Source organism: Momordica charantia, assembly GCF_013281855.1.
Source record: "Momordica charantia cultivar OHB3-1 chromosome 8 unlocalized genomic scaffold, Mcharantia_2.0 BLBB01000008.1, whole genome shotgun sequence".
In the NCBI taxonomy this organism is placed as follows: Eukaryota; Viridiplantae; Streptophyta; class Magnoliopsida; order Cucurbitales; family Cucurbitaceae; genus Momordica; species Momordica charantia.
Genome location: NW_028275166.1, coordinates 18,571,777 through 18,594,876, shown reverse-complemented (window position 1 = coordinate 18,594,876; position 23,100 = coordinate 18,571,777). Strand labels below are relative to the sequence as shown.

The window sequence follows — 23,100 nt, the reverse complement described above, 5'->3', positions numbered from 1 at the left end:
GTCTCTGAGCTTGAAGGCATGCAGCTTTATACAAGCGTTGTAATTGTAATACCTCGCGACCTGATTTGTGTATTTCACTAGTCTGAGCTACGAAGCTTCTCCTTTCTCACATAGAAGGTTGAGGTTTAGACGCAACTCCTCGTCATTCATCTTTTAGTCGTATAGCTCGGTTCTTTTGGTTTCCATCCCAATTTTGACTGGCACAACCGCTTTTGATCCGAAGGCGATAATGAAGGTTGTTTCTCTAATGGAGCCACGAGTGGTTGTATGCTACGACTATAATACTTTGGCATCTCTTCCAACCATTTGTGCTTCCGAGCTTCGAATCGCATTTTCAAACTTCGCTTGATTATTTTGTTAGTGGCCTCGACTTAGCCATTCGCCTAGGGGTGAATAGGGACGAGCTCAATGCTTTATCCCAAATCGCGAGTAGAAGTCCTTCAACTTCTTGTTATCAAATTATTTGCCGTTTTCCGTGACTATTACCCAATGTATTATTAAGAATCAGACAATGTTTGTCCAGATGAAGTCTGTCACTCAAGCTTTTGTGATTGTAGCTAGCAGCTTGGTCTTAACCCATTTTGTAAAATAGTTTATGGCGACCACAGCAGACGTGGTTTGTCCCTTGCGAGGAGGGATAGGGCCAATAAGGTCGACTCCCTATTGTGCGAACGGCCATGGGCTCGAAAACATATTTCTAAGGATTGACTTCATGTAGTATTTTTGCAGGACTTCAAACATTTCCTCCAAGTCTGCTAAGGCAAACTGGACCACTTGCTCTTTAAAAGCATATCATCAACATTTACCTTCATGTTGTTGCCAGTTTGATGGGCAAACATCATCATTTGGTAGGTCACGCTCACATTCTTGAGGCTGAACGACATGACTTTGTAACAATATAGTCTTTGCTTAGTGATGAATGATGTGTGCTCCTAGTCTGAAACATGCATTTTGATTTGATTATACCTAGAGTATCCATCCATAAAAGTTAGGAGCTCGTGCCGGGTAGTGATATCTACTAGCTGATTGATCATTGGGAGTGGGAGGCAGTCTTTTGGACATAGATTATTTAAGTTTATGTAATCGACACACATTCTCCACTTTCTGTTATATTTTTTTTTGTTTTTTGTTTTAACTAAAACTACCTTAGATAACTTCTTTTGTACATTCTACTTTTAACAACTTGTTCACTTCCTCAAATATTACATAACTCTTCTTTATGTTACAGGTTTTTTCTTTTGTTTGACAAATTGAGAGGAGAGATTAATTATGAGGTGATGCACCATGACTTTAGGGTTGATGCCTAGCATGCCTTCGTGAGTTGATGCCTAGCAAGTCTTCCTCATTTGCGGCTGTCATTTCCAGCTTGTGCTTGTTTTCGATTGCACAAATATGCAAAACCTTGATTGCGCTAGCATAACACTTCCTAAGCGCTTTCTGCTTACCGTGACGACTCTGACCTCATTGGGAGTTGGATACGTCAGTGCTTCATTAAGGATGAAAGAATAGCTTGCACGACATGTATAGAGGGACAGCCAAGGATGGCGTTGTATGCAGACTTGCCATCTATGACTATGAATTCCTGAACCTATGTGATTCGCGCGTCTCCTTGCCCCAAGGTCATCGACAAATCCATGCAGCCTTCTAGGATAACTGTCCCATCGAGAAGGTTGTCAAAGTCAAGTCGGTTTCTTCTACAAATGGGTTACTGTCCATCCTAACAGCACGAAGGTTGTTAAGGCCAAGATGTTCATCAATGACCTGCCATCTACGAGCACTCTTCTTACAAGGACATGGTTGCTATCTGAAAATGAGATAGACAGGATTTCGCCTGAGTGCATGAGGAACACATTTCGTGTTGTACTTCTATTGTGTGTCCACGACCAATGTGAATGCATGTAACGCCCCGAGTCCCTCAGGTTAGTTAGTCTCGAATTGGGAGATTTTTCTTTTAATTTTCAAAGTGAACGTTAATTGAATTTATTTATATTTTATCGGGCTCTAAAATCCAATTAAATTAATAATTACTGGATTCCGTGTGATGGGTCTCATTTAGGAGGGGGGTAGATTTCTTATCTTTGGGCTTGGACTTATTGGGCCCCTTTGGGTTATTTTGTTTTTAAAACAAAGGGAAAAAGGAAGGAAACAAAGACAAAACCCTAGCCCATTCCTTCATTTCTTCTTTTTTTTTCCTCTTTTTTTTCTTCTTCCCCATTCCTAGCCCTAGCCCCCCCCCCCCAAACTTCTTCTTCTTCTTGGAGCAGCCCACGCCGGAGGCCCCTTTCTTCTCCGGCGAAGCGACACAACAGCTCCACGCCGGTGGCCCGACTCCACGAATAGCAGCGCACGAACCGGCTCTCCACGGCGGCGCGGCGTCTTCGCACGAACCACGGCGCAGCGACGACTCCACGATCGACCGGCACTCCACGAACCACGAACGGCGGGCAGCAGAACAACCACCAGAATCCGACGCCAGCAGCACTCCCTTCGACGTGAACAGTAGCCTTCTGGTGAAGTTCGACGCTGCCCCACACGCAACCGAAGCTCAATCTAAATACCCACTCTTTTCGGCATGGGTTCGACGTTGACCCACCTCTAATCGGACCCAAATCAGCATTACTCATCACTTTTAGACGTCGGGACAGCAAGCTTAAGGCCTTTTGAACTCAGATTGGGAGCCCAAACCCCTTCGACGTCAACCCACTCCTAACCCAAGTTGTTTTAGTGTGGGTTAGTAGGTAACGACTCTACCTAAACTCAGTTTCGTTTATAACTAAATGTTTCTAATTGGTTACTAACCTCGAGATCATGCTCTTTTGAAGTAGGAAGTGCTCAACGAGCTTAGGAGCTTTAGGACAAGTGTTGGTAAGTAGCACGGGGGCGGGTGCGTGCGTTGATGTTTGTTATTTGGTTGCCGATGTACTGTTTATGATGCGTAATATTGGTTCTGATGCGTGGTTGTGTAGTGTAACTCTTGTTTATGTAGTTTTGTATGTCTGGTTAGTGTTGAATGTCCGTCGGTGATAATAGTGTGAATTTTGTGTTGTTGAGCTACTGAGATCTGTTGTAGAATGATGTATGATTGTAGGGAATGTTCGTTAAAGTGAATCTGTTTTGGAAATGTTCGTTGTCTGAATTCGTATGGAGTGTTTGGCGTGTCTCATGAATATTTATTATATCTAGCAGTGCTTATTGAATTTGGACGTTGGGTATTAAAGAGTTTGGATGAATTGGGTCGGGCTCCAATCGTTTGAAATTTGTTGACTATGCCTGTAATGACTAAACTCACTGTGGCGTTGTTGTTAGGATTTGGTATGTTGTGAAAGCATGCTTGATTTATTGTTTTGCTATTAGAATGATGTTTATGTTGTGGAAGCATGCTGAAATGTGTTGGTGAGTTGTGAGATGCATTGAAATCATACTAGTGGTGGTGTTGTTGATGGGCGTTGTGGTGGTTGGTGTTATTGAGGGGTTAGTACTGGAATCTTGGTTGGAGGCTAGAAACGATACGTGGAGTTTTGCAAATTATGAAGTGAATGGGTGAGTGTCAGGGCCTCAGGTATAAATGGTCGGGGGTCGATACGGCAATATTGGATAAAGATAAGTGTCGAGGCCTCGGGTATAAATGGTCGGGGGTCGATGCGAGAAGTCTTTCGGAAGGAGAACTATTGGGGCCTTGGGTATAAATGGTCAAGGGCCAATAGATTGTAAGACATCGAGGCCTCGGGTATAAATGGTCGAGGGTCGATGCACTAGTGTCGGGGCTCTGGGTATAAATGGCCAGGGGCTGACACTACCAAAAGAATGGCTTCGAAGAGCTCGAACAACTGAGGTGATCATAGTTGAATTTGAGGTGTTAGGAAGCCAGGTGGACGGTAATTGTTTTTATAAAGTTGTGGTTAGTATTGGGTATTATAGAGCATGTTTATGGATGAATATATATGTACCAGTAGAGCATGTCCATGGTTGTTCGCATACTGTAATGATAGAGCATGACGATGCATGTTTTTCCTTTATGGTTATGAGCATGATGTTTGTGAGTGCTTGGTGAGGGCTACTTACGGAGTATATTGGATATACTCACCCCCCCTTCTACAATGATTGTTTCAGGTGAAGGTCTCGAGGGTGACCATGCTGATGGGACGGGGGAGACCTGACAAACGAGGATTATAGGCTGCTTAGTTTTTCTTATTTAGTCTAATTCTTTTGTTAGGGCCTTATGTTGTGGCCAATAAACGGATTATGTACCTTTGAATAATTGGGAGATTTTTTCTTGCTGTTAGTTATGCCTCGGGTTAGGTGCCTATTTGAGCTTTATCCCATTTGCTTAGAATCATTTAGATTGAATAATAAACTTGCCTCGTGAAGTAGTTCACGAACGTTGTTGCATGTTTTTTTTTAGATTGGTTTATCGTTAATTTGATGAGGTTTGGAGCTTGAGGATCCGAACCCTAGGGGCTAGGAGGCAGCGGATCCAAATGTTCCCCCGGCAGTTCCTGGAGGGGTAGCACCCCCCGGTTCCGCAGGTAGCACCTCAGGGAGTTCCCTAGGTGAATCCCCAGGTGGCGTTACTAGCTGAGGCATTGCAAGTATTGCTGAATAATGCGAATGGAGCCGGTGGGGCTCAGGCGCAGCAGCCAGCCGCGGGCACAGATTCAACAAGAGGAGGTCCAGTTCATCAGAGATTTCAAACGCTTCGGACCACCCGTTTTCAACGGGGGGGAGTGAGAGGCCTCTGCGGCGGCGGAGGAATGGGTCAGGGAGTTGGAAGCCCTTTATGTGTTTGGGGTGCTCCGACGAATTCAAGGTCCGGGGAGCAGTGTTTATGCTTCGGGGGAGAGCAGTAAACTAGTGGGAGGATTGGTGGGCGGTGGCGGCGCGGAGGACAACAACCAACGCACCCGTCACATGGGCGAGGTTTAAGGACCTACTCTATGAGTACTATTTTCCCGTGACTGTCAGGAACGAAAAACGGGCAGAGTTTCTCCGTCTCAGTCAAGGGAGCCTAACTGTGGCCCAATACGAGAGGAAGTTCACTGAGCTGTCCCGGTTTGGAATGCAATATATTCCTACTGAACAATTAAAGATTGACAAGTTCATTGACGGTTTGCGTAGAGAGATCAAGGGGCTACTTGTTCTCAAGGAACCAACTACTTATGCCGCAGCAGTCAGGTGCGCGTTGGTTATGGACAAATGTCTCGAGGAACCTCAGTCTCAACAGATGATGGGCTCCAACTCGGGGGTCAAGAGGAAATTTGCATCGTTCTCCTCCAATCAACCCTCGAGGGGACACCAGCAGCTTGTGCAAAGGCAGACTGCTTCTCCGGTGTGCCCCACTTGTAAGAGGAGCCATACTGGGGCGTGTTGGGCGGGAAAGAGAATATGTTACAGGTGTCAGAAGGAAGGACATTTTGCAAGGGAGTGTCCGATGACCGGCTCGAATACCCAAGCTTTAGGCCAGAGGATCCCTGCGACAGCGACAACTCAAGGTGGAACCCATAGGGTGCGCGTCTTTGCTCTTACCAGGGGGGATGCTGAGCATGCCGAGGCTGTGGTCACAGGTACCTTCTCTTTGCGAGTCTTGAGCTGTGTGTATATGCTTGTGTTTTATTGCATGCGTGTTACTTTTACAGGGACTGTTTTAGTACTCAGAATGCCTGCTTACGCTTTATTTGACTCGGGGTCTAGTCATTCTTTCATTGCTTCTACTTTTGTTCGGCATGCGGACCACGAGTTAGAATCGTTGGGCTTTTTGTTGTCGGTATCCACTCCGTCAGGATCTGTGTTGGTCACTAGTCAAGTGGTGAAAGGAGGCCAGCTCTCTTTCGATGGTCAGACCGTGGAGGTGAAGTTAATCCAACTGGATATGCAGGATTTCGATGTGATCCTAGGCATGGATTGGTTAGCTGCCAACCGGGCTAACATTGATTGCTCGAAGAAGGAAGTTAGCTTTCGCTTGCCTTCCGGACAAAACTTTACCTTTAAAGGAGCCAAGGCCGGGGTCCCGAGAGTGGTGTCGGCATTGAAGGCCAGCCATCTTCTCCAGCGTGGTGCTTGGGCCTATTTGGCTAGCATTGTGGATACAAGGAAGGTTGTACCGACCATTGAGGCAGTTCGTGTGGTCAATGAGTTCTCTGACGTGTTCCCTGAGGACCTCCCCGGCTTGCCTCCGTCTCGCGAAGTGGACTTTTGTATAGAGTTGCTGCCAGGGACGGCTCCCATCTCGAAAGCACCCTATCGAATGGCTCCGGCAGAGTTGAAGGAGCTGAAGCTACAGTTGGAAGAATTACTCGACAAGGGTTTCATCCGCCCGAGCGTATCCCCTTGGGGTGCGCCCGTGCTCTTTGTTAAGAAAAAGGACGGCTCAATGCAACTTTGTAAAGATTACAGGGAACTAAACAAAGTTACAGTCAAGAACAAGTATCCCCTACCACGCATTGACGACCTTTTTGACCAACTTCAGGGGGCGAAGGTGTTCTCAAAAATAGACTTGCGTTCGGGGTACCACCAGTTGAGGTTAAAGGATGCCGACATCTCGAAGACGGCGTTAAGGACAAGGTATGGCCACTATGAGTTTGTCGTGATGTCTTTTGGACTCACAAATTGTAACGACCCTGAAATTTCGCGCACCTCTAGGTCACATGAACTACCCAACTAATCAGTTTTAGCCTCGATTACAACCTGCCAACTTCCTATGAACATAAACTTATAAAATCAAGCTACAAACCTCATCAAATTAACGATAAACCAATCTAAAAAATGCAACAACGTTCGTGAACTACTTCACGAGGCAAGTTTATTATTCAATCTCAATGATTCTAAGCAAATGGGATAAAGCTCAAATAGGCACCTAACCTGAGGCATAACTAACAACAAGGAAAAATCTCCCAATTATTCAAAGGTACATAATCCGTTTATTGGCCACAACATAAGGCCCTAACAAAACAATTAGACTAAATAAGAAAAACTAAGCAGCTTATAGTCCTCGCTTGTCAGGTCCCCCCCGTCCCATCAGCAAGGTCACCCTCGAGTCCTTCACCTGAAACAATCATTGTAGAAGGTGGGGTGAGTATATACAATATACTCCGTATGTAGCCCTCACCAAGCACTCACAAACATCATGCTCACAACCATAAAGGAAAAACATGCATCGTCATGCTCTATCATTACAGTATGCGAACAACCATGGACATGCTCTACTGGTACATATATATTCATCCATAAACATGCTCTATAATACCCAATACTAACCACAACTTTATAAAAACAATTACCGTCCACCTGGCTTCCTAACACCTCAAATTCAACCATGATCACCTCAGTTGTTCGAGCTCTTCGAAACCATTCTTTTGGTAGTGTCAGCCCTTGGCCATTTATACCCAGAGCCCCGACACTAGTGCATCGACCCTCGACCATTTATACCTGAGGCCTCGATGTCTTACAATCTATTGGCCCTTGACCATTTATACCCAAGGCCCCAATAGTTCTCCTTCCGAAAGACTCCTCGCATCGACCCCCGACCATTTATACCCGAGGCCTCGACACTCATCTTTATCCAATATTGGCGTATCGACCCCCGACCATTTATACTCGAGGCCTCGATACCCAATTAGTGACGTATCAGCCCCCAACCATTTATACCCGAGGCCCTGACACTCACCCATTCACTTCATAATTTGCAAAACTCCACATATCATTTCTAGCCTCCAACCAAGATTCCAGTACTAACCCCTTAATACCACCAACCACCACAACGCCCCCCAACAACACCACCACTAGTATGATTTCAATGCATCTCCCACTCCCCAATACATTTCAGCATGCTTCCACAACATAAACATTATTCTAATAGCAAAACAATAAACCAAACATGCTTTCACAACATACCAAATCATGACAACAGCGCCACAGTGAGTTTAGTCATAACGGAGCATAGTCAACAAATTTCAAACGATTGGGGCCCAACACAATTCATCCGAACACTTAATATCCAACGTCCATAAAAACACTACTAGATATAATAAAACTCATTAGACACGCCAAACACTTCATACGAATTCAGACAACATACATTTCCAAAATAAATTTCACTTTAACGAACATTCCCTACAATCATACGTCATTCTACCATAGATCTCAGCAGTTCAACAATGCAGAATTTCACACTATTAACACCGACAGACATTCAACAGTAACCAGGCATACAAAACTACATAAACAAGAGTAGCACTGCACAACCACGTATCCGAACCAATATTAAGCATCATAGACAGTACATCGGCAACCAAATAACATACACCAACTCATGCACCCGCCCCCGTGCTACTTACAAACACTTGTCCTAAAGCTCCTAAGCTTGTTGAGCACTTCCTACTACAAAAGAGCACGATCTCGAGGTTAGTAACCAATTAGAAACATTTAGTTATAAACGAAACCGAGTTTAGGTAGAGTCGTTACCTACTAACCCACACTAAAACAACTTGGGTTAGGAGTGGGTTGGCGTCGAAGGGGTTCGGGCTCCCGATCTGAGTTCAAAAGGCCTTAAGCTTGCTGTCCCGACGTCTAAAAGTGATCAGTAATGCTGATTTGGGTCCGATTAGAGGTGGGTCAACGCCGAACCCATGCCGAAAAGAGTGGGTAATGCCGATTTGGGTTCGAATGAGAGGGGGTCAACGTCGAACGTCACCGGAAGGCCGGAAAACGTCACCAAACTCGTTGGGCTTCACGAGTTCGGACTGTTGGGGGCTGTCGAAGTTTGCTGCACGCAGGAAAGGTCACGCGCCGCCAGTGTACGACGTCGGTGCCGCTGGAATTCGCCGCAACTCCTCGAGTCACCGTCGGGTTCGTTGCTCTTAGCGCCGCCGCACACTGCTACAGGCCGCCGCCGTCGGAGTCGTTGAGGGACGAGAGGGTTACCGCCAAACCAAACACGCCGCCGTCGAGGTAAGGCTGGGATTTGCGCCGCCGTGAGGAGAATAATAGATTGGGGTCGCCGGATCTGGAGCAAAAGGGTGATGCAAGCGAATCGCCAGAGAGTTGCCAAGTTCGTGGGTCCACCGTTCGCCGCTGCTGTCGGGGAGGAAACTCGAAACGACGCTTTGCCGTGTGCTTCGCCGGAGAACAAAAAAAGAGGAGCTGCCGGCTGAACAGAAGAGAGGAGGAGAAACTTGGGGGGGGGGGGGGCTGTCGGCTAAGAAACAAAGGGAGGGAAAGAGGAAAAAGAAAAGTGTTAGGGTTTCCCCATTTTGTTTTGATTTAAAACAATTTTCCCATTAAGCCCAATCATCCAAGCCCAAACCCAAAGAAGGAGGAGTCCATTCCTATCAACCCAAGACCCAACATACGAAGCTCGGTTAATAAACATTTAATTGGATTGTTAGAGCCCGATAATTATCGATAAATTAAATTAACATTCACTTTGAAATTTAAATGAAAAAAAATCTCCCGATTCGAGACTAACTGACCTGAGGGACTCGGGGCGTTACACAAATGCTCCGGCAACCTTTATGGATCTAATGAATCGGGTCTTTAAGGAGTATTTAGATTCTTTTGTCATCGTGTTCATCGACGACATCCTGATATACTCCAAGACTGAGCAGTGCCACGAAGAACATCTCAGACAGGTTTTGACTATACTACGGGAAAATAAGTTGTATGCCAAGTTTTCAAAGTGTGAGTTCTGGCTGGACCAAGTGGCTTTCCTAGGGCACATAGTCACCAACGAAGGTATTGCAGTAGACCCCACCAAGGTAGAAGCTGTTAGCAATTGGCCAAGACCTAGTTCAGTTACAGAGATTCGTAGCTTCCTCGGCTTGGCTGGTTATTACAAAAGTTCATCCAGGATTTCTCTCGGACAGCGGCACCGTTGACGCAGTGAGAGTTGACTCGTAAGAATGCTACCTTCACTTGGAGCAGCGAGTGTGAGGAGGCTTTCCAAGAACTGAAAAGAAAGCGTTTGGTGTGCACCGGTGTTAACTGTCCCCGATGGGACGGAAGGTTTGGTGGGTTACAGTGACGCCTCGCGAAGGGGCTTGGGATGTGTACTGATGCAACATGGGAAAGTTATAGCTTATGCTTCTCGACAACTGAAGGCGCATGAGCTTAACTATCCCACTCATGATTTAGAATTAGCAGCAGTGGTCTTCGCCTTAAAGTTGTGGAGACACTACCTCTACGGAGAGAGAATTCAGGTCTTCACGGATCATCAAAGTTTGAAGTACCTTTCACTCAGAAGGAGCTTAACTTGAGACAGAGACGGTGATTAGAGTTGGTGAAGGATTATGATTGTGAGATTAGTTACCATCCGGGTAAGGCAAACGTGGTGGCTGATGCTCTAAGTAGAAGGGCGACAAGTGTGGCATCTCTGGTTGCGAGCTGTAGTCCAATGCACAGCGAGTTGGAACGCTTGGAAGTAGAGCTGACGGTGGATGATGTCTCCGCACTGTTGGCTCGACTCTTAGTGGAACCCAGTCTGAGACAGCGGATCACTGTTGCCCAAAAGGAAGACCCTAGCTTGGCCAAAGGCTTTGATATGGTGGGCCATGGGGATTTCACTCTCTCAGGTGAGGCAGCCTTGCTTTTTTGCGGAAGGTTGTATGTGCCAAAGGATTATTCTTTGAGGAAGGATTTATTGGGGAGAGGCACACAATACTCCTACTCGGTCCATCCAGGAAGTACCAAAATGTACCAAGACCTCAAGAAACATTACTGGTGGCATAACATGAAGAGGGAAATAGCTCAGTTTGTTAGCAAGTGTTTGACTTGCCAACAGGTAAAGGCTTCGAGACAGAGACCTGCTGGATTGCTGCAACCTTTGAGCATACCAGTCTGGAAGTGGGACGATGTGGCTATGGACTTCATTACAGGACTACCAATAACGGTTAAGGGATTCACTGTGATTTAGGTAGTTGTAGATCGTTTAACCATGTCCGCTCACTTTATTCCCGGCAAGGCAACGTATACAGTAGAAAAATGGGCGGAACTGTATTTACAGGAAATTGTCAGGCTACATGGTATACCGGTATCCATAGTGTCCGATCGAGACCCGCGTTTCACCTCGACTTTTTGGCGGAGTCTACACAAGTCCCTGGGCACTAAGTTGGACTTTAGCACGGCGTTTCACCCCCAAACCGATGGTCAGACGGAGCGCGTGAACCAGGTTTTAGAGGACATGCTCAGAGCTTGCATGTTAGACTTTGGTGGTAGTTGGGACAAGTACCTCTACCTAATAGAGTTCGCTTATAATAACAGTTTTCAGGCCACGATTGGGATGGCCCCATACAAGGCACTATATGGGAAGGAGTGTCGATCTCCGGTTAATTGGGACGAAGTCGGAGAAAGAGTTCTCTTGGGACCAGATTTGGTGCAGGCGACTAACAGTGCCATTCAAAAGATCAGGGGAAGGATGCAAGTCGCACAGAGCCGTCAAAAGAGTTATGCAGACGTCAGGCGTAAAGAGCTCGATTTTGTGGTAGGTGAACGGGTGTTTCTTCGTGTGGCACCCGTAAAGGGGATTTTGCGTTTTCGGAAGAAGGGCAAGCACAGTGCAAGGTTCATTGGGCCTTTTGAAATTTTGGAACGTATCGGGCCGGTCGCATATAGGTTTGCCTTGCCACCATCGTTGGCAGCAGTGCACAATGTGTTTCATGTGTCTATGTTGAGGAAGTACATTCATGACCCTTCGCACGTCTTGGACCCTGAACCATTACAACTGGATGAGTCCTTATGCTACGAGGAGATACCCGTCAGAATTTTGGCAAGAGAAACCAAGTTGTTCAGAAACCGGACGATTCGCTTGGTTAAGGTTTTGTGGAGAAACCACCAAGTGGAAGAAGCTACTTGGGAGCGAGAGGACGATATCAAGGCGAGATACCCGGAACTGTTAGAACAGTCAACTTTCGGGGACGAAAGTTTTTGAAGGAGGGAAGCCTGTAACGCCCCGAGTCCCTCAGGTTAGTTAGTCTCGAATTGGGAGATTTTTCTTTTAATTTTCAAAGTGAACGTTAATTGAATTTATTTATTTTTATCGGCCTCTAAAATTCAATTAAATTAATAATTACTGGATTCCGTGTGATGGGTCTCGTTTAGGAGGGGGGTAGATTTCTTATCTTTGGGCTTGGACTTATTGGGCCCCTTTGGGTTATTTTGTTTTTAAAACAAAGGGAAAAAGGAAGGAAACAAAGACAAAACCCTAGCCCATTCCTTCATTTCTTCTTCTTTTTTTCCTCTTTTTTTTCTTCTTCCCCATTCCTAGCCCTAGCCGACAGCCCCCCCCCCCCCAAACTTCTTATTCTTCTTGGAGCAGCCCACGCCGGCGGCCCCTTTCTTCTCTGGCCAAGCGGCACAACAGCTCCACGCCGGCGGCCCGACTTCGCCAATAGCAGCGCACGAACCGGCTCTCCACGGCGACGCGGCGTCTTCGCACGAACCACGGCGCGGCGACGACTCCACGATCGGCCGGCACTCCATGAACCACGAACAGCGGCAGCATAACAGCCACCGGAATCCGACGCCAGCAGCACTTCCTTCGACGTGAACAGTAGCCTTCTGGTGAAGTTCGACGCTGCCTCACACGCAACCGAAGCTCAATCTAATTACCCACTCTTTTCGGCATGGGTTCGACGTTGACCCACCTCTAGTCGGACCCAAATCAGCATTACTCATCACTTTTAGACGTCGGGACAGCAAGCTTAAGGCCTTTTGAACTCAGATTGGGAGCCCGAACACCTTCGACGTCAACCCACTCCTAACCCAAGTTGTTTTAGTGTGGGTTAGAAGGTAACGACTCTACCTAAACTCGGTTTCGTTTATAACTAAATGTTTCTAATTGGTACTAACCTCGAGATCATGCTCTTTTGAAGTAGGAAGTGCTCAACGAGCTTAGGAGCTTTAGGACAAGTGTTGGTAAGTAGCACGAACGCGGGTGCGTGCGTTGATGTTTGTTATTTGGTTGCCGATGTACTGTTTATGATGTGTAATATTGGTTCTGATGCGTGGTTGTGTAGTGTAACTCTTGTTTATGTAGTTTTGTATGTCTGGTTAGTGTTGAATGTCCGTCGGTGATAATAGTGTGAATTTTGTGTTGTTGGGCTACTGAGATCTGTTGTAGAATGATGTATGATTGTAGGGAATGTTCGTTAAAGTGAATCTGTTTTGGAAATGTTCGTTGTCTGAATTCGTATGGAGTGTTTGGCGTGTCTCATGAATATTTATTATATCTAGAAGTGCTTATTGAATTTGGACGTTGGGTATTAAGAGTTTGGATGAATTGGGTCGGGCTCCAATCGTTTGAAATTTGTTGACTATGCTCTTTTATGACTAAACTCACTGTGGCGTTGTTGTTAGGATTTGGTATGTTGTGAAAGCATGCTTGATTTATTGTTTTGCTATTAGAATGATGTTTATGTTGTGGAAGCATGCTGAAATGTGTTGGTGAGTTGTGAGATGCATTGAAATCATACTAGTGGTGGTGTTGTTGATGGGCGTTGTGGTGGTTGGTGTTATTAAGGGGTTAGTACTGGAATCTTGGTTGGAGGCTAGAAACGATACGTGGAGTTTTGCAAATTATGAAGTGAATGGGTGAGTGTCAGGGCCTCGGGTATAAATGGTCGGGGGCTGATACGTCACTAATTGGTATCGAGGCCTCGGGTATAAATGGTCGGGGGTTGATGCGAGGAGTTTTTCGGAAGGAGAACTATTGGGGCCTTGGGTATAAATGGTCAAGGGCCAATAGATTGTAAGACATCGAGGCCTCGGGTATAAATGGTCGAGGGTCGATGCACTAGTGTCGGGGCTCTGGGTATAATGGCCAGGGGCTGACACTGCCAAAAGAATGGTTTCGAAGAGCTCGACAACTGAGGTGATCATAGTGAATTTGAGGTGTTAGGAAGCCAGGTGGACGGAATTGTTTTTATAGGTTGTGGTTAGTATTGGTATTATAGAGCATGTTTATGGATGAATATATGTACCAGTAGAGCATGTCTATGGTTGTTCGCATACTGTAATGATAGAGCATGACGATGCATGTTTTTCCTTTATGGTTGTGAGCATGATGTTTGTGAGTGCTTGGTGAGGGCTACTTACGGAGTATATTGGATATACTCACCCCCCTTTCTACAATGATTGTTTCAGGTGAAGGACTCGAGGGTGACCATGCTAATGGGACGGGGGAGACCTGACAAAGGAGGACTATAGGCTGCTTAGTTTTTCTTATTTAGTCTAATTCTTTTGTTAGGGCCTTATGTTGTGGCCAATAAACGGATTATGTACCTTTGAATAATTGGGAGATTTTTCCTTGCTGTTATGTTATGCCTCGGGTTAGGTGCCTATTTGAGCTTTATCCCATTTGCTTAGAATCATTTAGATTGAATAATAAACTTGCCTCGTGAAGTAGTTCACGAACGTTGTTGCATGTTTTTTTTAGATTGGTTTATCGTTAATTTGATGAGGTTTGGAGCTTGATTTTATAAGTTTATGTTCATAGGAAGTTGGCAGGTTGTAATCGGGGCTAAAACTGTTTAGTTGGGTAGTTCATGTGACCTAGAGGTGCGCGAAATTTCTGGGTCGTTACAATGCAAGTGCAAGTGTACACTATTCTCGCCAGTTGTAGGATAAACAAGGTCAAAATTTATAGTGACTATGTATTAGACTCTAAGTGTGCATCAAAAGGATACCAAAAATACAAATAAAAGATAATAAATTGTTGTACTTAAAACTAGATGAACTAATATAAAAATACAGAGACAAACTCCAAGAGAAAAAATATTGTAAACATAGATGCTCGAGGAAAAAATGCTTTAGCATAACAAATAGAAAGGGTGAATAGATAATGAGATTAAAATGGGCGAGATTATTATATGCTTTAACTCGCTCACAAGAGACACTCTAGCATGTAAACACAACTGCTTAAACCGACTTGGTTCCCTTCCGAGATACTCATAAATGACTATTTACAACTTTTGTTGCTAAATATAAGTATGGTTAGGTGGACCTTATCCATAAGCATCCACAAATCTATAAGAGAAAAGTAGTCTAACCACAAATAGAGTCAGACACGCTATTTATAAACCCTTCTGAGTCATACAAGAGTAAACAAACTGATGAAGGTGGCCAACAAAATCAGTAAGATGAAAAAATTCATACAACTCTATTTAACAGCAGTAAGAATGAGCTAGAAACCCTCTGTTTACGAGTTACAGTAAGGGATCTCCCCCGAAAATGGAGTTCAGTTCATGGGGAATGGGAAAAATACAATGGGTAAAGAGAAGAAGCAATCTATTTTATTAAAAAGCACTATAAAATCCTCTGCATCCTCCAACTCAATGAAGAACCAACAGCTCCAGCTTCCTTCCATCAACTTCTCCTAAAAAATGGGGGAAGCTTTTCCTTGTCTTCAGCACCGATTAAGAATAACTTCCTCTTTTGGGATCTGTTTTGTCGGCTGGGTCAGGATAAACTTTTATGTCATACCTCAATTTTAGGTCAACACACCAGTTCTTGTACGAATGTGGTAAAAAATCAAGTGCAAGAAAATTACTGTACTACCAGACTTGTGGCTGCATAAGACCACTCTAGTAGACATCTCTAGCACAACAAAGCTCCAACATTTCTCTAATATTTCAGCTCAGCTACACTTCGAAACTTCTCATAATTCTTAGGTAAATTCATTAGCACATGGATTTATAACATAGTAATTACCTTTTCCACTCAATTCCTTACTTTAGCATGCTATTTAGACAGAGATCCACACATTAACGCATAGATTAATCCAATTATTTACTAAAATAACTCTCTTTTGGAGAGTTATCACACCTTCAAATTTGACGCATTGCTTGTTTTCCAACAAGACCACATCTACAAACCATGAAAACGGAATACTTTACAAAGCCATAGACAAGTATCTCGTTTCCTACCTTCCTTCTTAATTTTGCCAGCAAAGCCAACACAAAATGCAATCTCTACAGCCTGCTCTACCAAGGATACTAAAGAAAGTAGCTATGATTTTGCTCTCACTCTAGAGGAGGCTACTTCCTTTTGCTCCAACCTCGCTCTAGACTCCTTTTAAAAAACGCACCTTACCTACCGATTCATTTCTCAAATTCCCTTTTGCGTGCCAGAAACCATTAACTCTTTTATTACTTGTTTGGGATCTCAACTATAGGCTACTAGTCCTTTTTAATCTTGTAGCCTCTCATAACATATGATTTTTTTTTTAAAAGATTTTTGAATCACAAGATTAGAAAAATTCATAGTTGTACGACATATAAGCTAGAAGAAGCGAAAAGTAAACAGAACTCGCACACCTGCAAACTTAAAAGCTTGCATTTTCCCCAACGCAACTAAGGACAAGATCATAAAATGCTCCAACATACCTCCAAACTTAAAGCGAAGAAAATCTGAAGTGACAACTGTACTTTCGCTAAGCTGAACAGTATTGTACGTGTATGGACAGAATGCTGATGTTTAAAGGGTCAAAGGTTCAAAAGAGTAATACAAAAGTAGGGCCTAGACCTGGATAGGTGATCCAAAGAAAATTTTCATCCAAAGTGCTTGATGTTTATAACTAGTACTAACAGGACGATGTTGGGCATTAGTACTAACACTTTAACTAGAGAGGGAACAAAATCATTGCTACCTGCAATTAAATGCCCTAGCATAGAAAGATTTTCATAACTACACCTGAGCTGGCATTACTACTACTTAATAGAATAGGAGAAGAGACAAGATGCAAAATACACATGACTAGCAGAAATATGCACCGTTCATTCCATTTTGTTTTTTTCATTTCACTATGGGGGAACTGAACTAAATAAAAAAAACTAAATTCAATGGATTTAAATTGTAGAATAAGTAAAAAAACAGAAATTTAAAACATCATGGGGTGGGGCCAAATTCATAAGAGCAAAAGGAAAGAGACTTTCTTTTGCGGTCAAATAGTGGTTTCATGCTCGCTCTGTTCTCCTTCTAATGAGCTGCCAACTGGCTGATGTTTCCTTTCGGACTCAATACTCTCTTTCAATAGATTCTTTATGGTTGTGAGCAGGGTGTAAGATGCTGAGGAAGATTCAGCTAAGTGGTTCAGTGCTGCCTAGCTCTCCTCCTCTCTCTTCTTGAAATACCCTGTGAAAGCATTGAGGGGTTGCTCCAGCCGGGTGCGCTACTTCATAATTTTAGATTACTGAGCCATCATTTCATTGATTGCTCATAGGGGAGCAACATCTCGTCGACAGACTTCTGGAGCATCAACCGCCTCAAAAAAGCCTTGTTGATCACCAACTTGTCCTTGTGAAGCTCTTCGTTATTCAAAACAGGGGCATCTTGGTGCAAATAGAGCTTTGTGATCAGGCTTGGAAAGAACAATCGGCCAGTCTTCTTTGAAGCACGCTAGATGATCTAGCAGTAGATAATTTGCCCTACATCTATTGATTTGTCCTCCAACAGATAAGCCAGTAGCAACACCCTCTCGTTCGTGATGGAAGAGTCTTGGGTTGTAGGCATAATCTTGCATTTAAGAACATATAGCCGCACATTGGCCTCAGGGTTATAAATGCTGACATCAATAAGCGAGCGCCCTGGGATGTAACAGTCCACGTGGCCTCTTCTGTTTCTACCACTCAGAGAACATGGTCCAATGCCTTTAGCATGGGTTACTACACCTGGTCATTGAACTCCACTCTTGGCCAGTGACCAGTCGATTTCCACCTCCCTTACCACTGTGCGCCCGAGGTTGTTAGTGTAGGGATTGAATCCCGTAATGGAAGCGCCGGAACGCTTGTGCTTTGATTTTGTTTTAGAAATACAACAAAGAAAAGGTACAAGCATTATTAAACGGAAGTAGTGAAAGATACCTTTGAAGACACTTCTTGAATGTAGATACCAATACTACCAAGAAGTTTTTTTCACTATTCTCTGGATGTTAAGAACTCGGCTTGTGGGAACCGTCTTAAATTGAGATGGAGATCGAGAGATTGAGAGGGAGGTTTCTCGTTAGAGTTTTGGAAACTCGTTCAACCAAACTAAAAAAAAAAGGGGAGAACCTCCCTCTTATAAGGAAGGGGGAGGGATGGGGAAGTCACCACTTCCCCACCCACCACCTCCCCACTTCCCACCATTAATCGTGGGAAGTGGGAGGTTTTCCCCTTCTTTTTTTCTTTTATTTATTTTAATTAAAACAATTTTAATTAAATTAATAATTAATTAAATCAAATTTAATTTAATTTAATTAAATCTAATTTAATTTAATTTAATTAAATCTAATTTAATTCAACCCAATTAACATAACCCATTAATTTACTTAATTTAATTAAATTAAACTTAAATTAATCAACCATATTAGAATCAAGTTCTAATATCCATATCTTTCGTAACTTTGAATCCAATTCAAAATTAACTTTTTACCATTATGTATAAACATACATATATTAATTGCATCTCATACAATTAACTTTACAAATTTGAACAATTCTAATTCTTTTCAATACTAAATGTTCTTAACTATCCTTTACGGGCTAGTAAGAGGACTTAATGGACCTACAAATCAGAAGCTCCAACGATAGGAGAATAATTGATTAAACTCATTAACCACATTAATCAACATTCTTTAACTATCGGTCACTCCACTAAAGACTCACAACTACACTCTTCATACTGTAGAGTATTTTGCGTCCACGGATTTTGACTATTATCAGTAAGTCAATCCTTCACAAATATTCGTAACCACAGCTGGGACAATTACCATTTCACCCATATGTTACATCTTGGACCTTAAGTACTACTTATCCTCTAATGAACAACCCAGTTATGGTCCGACCAATAACTGGAAGTCCCTCTCGGGCCAATGAGTTCCATCTTGTGTAGTTATGTTTCTAGCTCCCCACTCTGTCTCGTCCCCAAAATTGTAGTAATATTGAGTCGGCGACTTGGGCCACTCTTACCCATACAAATCAAAGAACGAGCCATAACATGCAGGAATCCATAACTCACTCGAGATTGAGATCAAGTACCTAGTCATCCTATTGAAATATTAATCTATTAGCCAACGGTGTTACTGCTAAAGATTTAATTATTCCATGGTCCGGTCTTATACAAACTCATTCTATAGGATACCCCCACTCGTATGTCTCCACACGAACGACCTGAATCAAGTCAATTGTAACGATTATAAAATGGGTTGTATCCATAGTGTTACTAGGATAAGGTAGCTAATGAGTTTAACGTTAAAGGTCTGAACCTTTTTATTGACATCTCTTTTCCGCTTGTAGGTTCATTTGCAACCTACAGGTTTTACCCCATCAGGTTGATCCACAAGCTCTCAAATGCAATTGGAGTACATAGATTCCATTCATTGATCCAATGTTTTGACCCATTCATCTTTCTCAACATCTTTCAATGCAGGTTTATAAGACAACAAGTCCTCAAAGCCATCATCAAGTGTGACGACCTGGAATTCTATTAATCCCACGTAACGGTCAGGCTAAGTTATAACCCTCCCACTACGTTGAGGACCTCTCAAATCTTATGAAGTTTGATGCTGGCTCAATGCACTGACTCTATCAACAACCCTTGTTAATGATCCAGTAGTATCAGCAACTATTTTTGTCGTACTGATAACTTCATTGGAAATTTCATTTAATACCATTTTACTACATGATTTATGATCGCTTACGTGGTTTTCTTCTAGGAAATTAGCATTTGTCGATACAAATACTTTATTTTCCTTCGAATCGTAGAAGTAACCACCTCTCGTTTCTTTGGGATAACCTACAAATAGGCATACCTTTGAACATGGTCCCAATTTTTGTGGGTTTGCCACAAGCACTAGTGTTGGACGTTCCCAAACTCTTAAATGTCTTAAACTAGGTTTACGACCTCTCCAAAGTTCAAATAGTGTTCCACAAACACTCTTTGATGGAACATTATTCAATATATTGTTGGGTTTTATGCCCTAAACTCGTAGATTGTAAACATAAAAAAAATATTGATTCAATAAAGTTGTTATTGATAGAATTGCATTAACCCAAATCCAATAAACTAACATCTGAGGTTATGTCATGTAACTAGAACAGTATATAACAGATATACAGTATATATTTAATATACAGCGTATATATTTGATATACATTATATATTCGATAGATAGGTGGATAATGTTCCAGTGGTAACAACCTAAAGGGTTTATAGTATATGGATAAGGTTGGGTACCTTATCCTGACAACACTATGGATACGGCCCACTTTGTAATAGTTACAAATGACTTGATCCATGTTGTTCGTGTGGAGACATGCGAGTGGGGGTATCCTATACAATGAGTTTGTATAAGACCGGACCACGAAATAGCCAATCTTTAGATGTAACACCGTTAACTAATAGATTAATATTTCAATAGGATGACCAAGTAACTCAATCTCAACCCTGAGTGAGTTATGGACTCCTACCTGTTAGGGCTCGTTCTTTAATTTGTATGGGTGAGAATGGCTCCAGTCGCCGACTCAATATGGGGACGAGCCCGAGCGGGGAGCTGAGAACATAACTACACAAGATGGAATTCACTCATTCCTGACTCTAGGGTAAGTAGATGAGTATTCTCTTAAGTGCTGACTCCGGGACTTGAACAAGGGGCCTCACCCTCTCACTAGTCTGAGAGGGACTTCCGGTTATTGGTAGGGACCATAACCGGGTTGTTCATTAGAGGATCAGCGGTACTTAAGGCATAAGATGTAACATAGGGGTAAAACGGTAATTTGACCCAACTGTGGTTACGAAACTCGTGAAGGATTTACTTACCGATAATGGTAAAAAATCCATGGATGTAAAATATTCTACAGTGAGAAGACTGCAAGTGTAGGTCTTTAGTGGAGTGACCGACAGTTAATGAATGTTGATTAATATGATTAATGAGTTTAATCAATTAATCTAGTATCGTTGGAGCTTCCGATCTGTAGATCCATTAGATCCCCTTGCTAGCTCGTAAAGGATAGTTAAGAACAGTTAGTTTTGAAAAAAAAATTGAATTGTTCAAATTAGTTCAAGGGAATGAAATTTAATTGTATGAGATGTAATTAATATAATGTATGATCATACATTATAATATAAAGTTAATTTTAAATTGGATTCAAAATTAAGAAAGAGATGTATATTGGAATTTGATTCTAATATGGTTAATTAATTTAAGTTTAATTTGATTAAATATGATTTAATTAAATTAATGGGATATGTTGATTAATTTAATTGAATTAATATTTAATTAAATTAATGACTTATGTTAATTTGGTTAATTTAAATTTGATTTAATTTAATTTAATTAATAATTCTTTTTTTGGTAATTAATTAAATATGATTTAATTAATTATTGATTTAATTAAAATAGTTTTAATTAAATTAAAATAAAAAGAAAAATAAATAAATGGAAATGGGCGGAAAAACCTCTCATTCCCACTTCCCACCATTAATGGTAGAAAGTGACTTCCCTACCACTCTTCCTCCCTTAAAAAAGGGAGCCTCTCCCCTTCCATTTTGTCCCCCCAGTTCCTCAGAAGATCTCTCTCGCTCTCTTGTTTTTCCTTCCAATTATAAGACGGTTCTCACAAATCGAGTTTTTAACGTCCAGTAAATAGCGAAGAAGACTTTGTGGTGGCGTTGATATCTACATTCAAGAGGTGTCTTCAAAGGTACATATCACTAACTTCCTTTTATTCATACTTATATGTCTTTTCTTTGTTGTAATTCTAAGACAAGATCGAAGCACAAGTGTTCGCGCGCTTCCGCTACGGGATCCGATTCCTTCATATATAAACTGTAGTCTCCACTACATAACCCCAAAATGAGTCAGGCAACTGAGCATAGCTCATCATTGACTGAACTATGTCTAATAGATTCTGTTTTCTCCTTTCTGACACACCATTTTCTTGTGGTGTACTGAGTGCTAAGAGTTGGAAAGCGATTTTGTGTTCTATCATATTGTAACGCCCCAGGAATTTCACCCTTTCCAAACAGGGACCGTTACTAAGACTACCTAAAATTTTCACATAAACAAGAGAATTATCTTCACCACAATACTAAGCAATAAAGCTACCACGCTTCTCCTGCGCTACTTTAATCTTCAACACTCACGAGAGCTTGAACAATTAGAACAGCAACACTAAAGTTTTAAGAGAAACTCACATCCTATACAGATAAACCATTTAATACCGACTTCACATTAACCAAACCCTTCAAGGAAACCTTTACTAACTATAAACCATCCACTAAATGAATATTAACATCTCGAATGGCAATGAAGCAAAAACTAAATCAAGTACGGTCAACTTAAACAAATGTATTCATAAATATCCTAAGTAGATTACAATCTCGTAGTTCAAGAGGCTAACAAAATTAATGCTCTAAAAGAATAATGAATCGGCAACCTTACAACATCCTTTAGACAATAGAACTAAACAAAACCAACCACTACCAACTCAACTACAGGATTAAATGGCCACCACTATCCTAACTAAAAGAAATTAATTGCATGCAGCAAAGCTAATGGTCCTTCCGATCAAGCCTCCTCCTCGCCATCACCAGCCCAAGAGCTAGCTCGATACCTGCAAACTGGAGGGGAAAAGAGGGATGAGTACAACCACAGTACTCAGTAAGCAGCCCTTATCTGAAGGGTCATGCACAAACCCATTCACTTTGTAACTTTCATAACTCCACATATCATTTCTACCCTCCAACCAGGATTTCAGTACTACTTCCCTAATAACACCAACCACCACAAAGCCCAACAACAACACAACCACTAGTAAGATTTCAATGCATCACGGGTCGCAGTGACACAAAGTTTGACAACAACCAACCTGCTCACAGCATAGCGCACACAAAGCTTCAACAAACAACCCTATGACATTCTTCACATAACATGCTTTTCACAACATAACAAATCCTAATCACTTCCAACCAACCATACAATATCAGTAAGTTCCTAAAGTTGCAGACAACAAACATGAATACCAGTAATATACATGTCCAATATATAAAATAACCGCAAGTTACAATAATAGCATCGACCTCACAAACCTGTCCAACAATTAAAATAATAAGAGAAACATGTTTATAATGTAAAAT

At 42.4% G+C, this 23,100-nt stretch overlaps 1 long non-coding RNA gene across 1 annotated transcript; it reads right to left on the bottom strand.

Annotated features, from left to right (window-relative positions):
- Positions 1-6,760: 6,760 nt before the first annotated feature.
- On the bottom strand, positions 6,761-9,082 carry LOC148209705 (uncharacterized). Its single transcript, XR_015793080.1, has 3 exons — positions 8,458-9,082; positions 8,331-8,373; positions 6,761-7,039 (listed from the first exon to the last, which is right to left on the bottom strand). It is a non-coding gene; the product is annotated as an uncharacterized LOC148209705 (long non-coding RNA).
- Between the last annotated feature and the right edge of the window lie 14,018 nt (positions 9,083-23,100).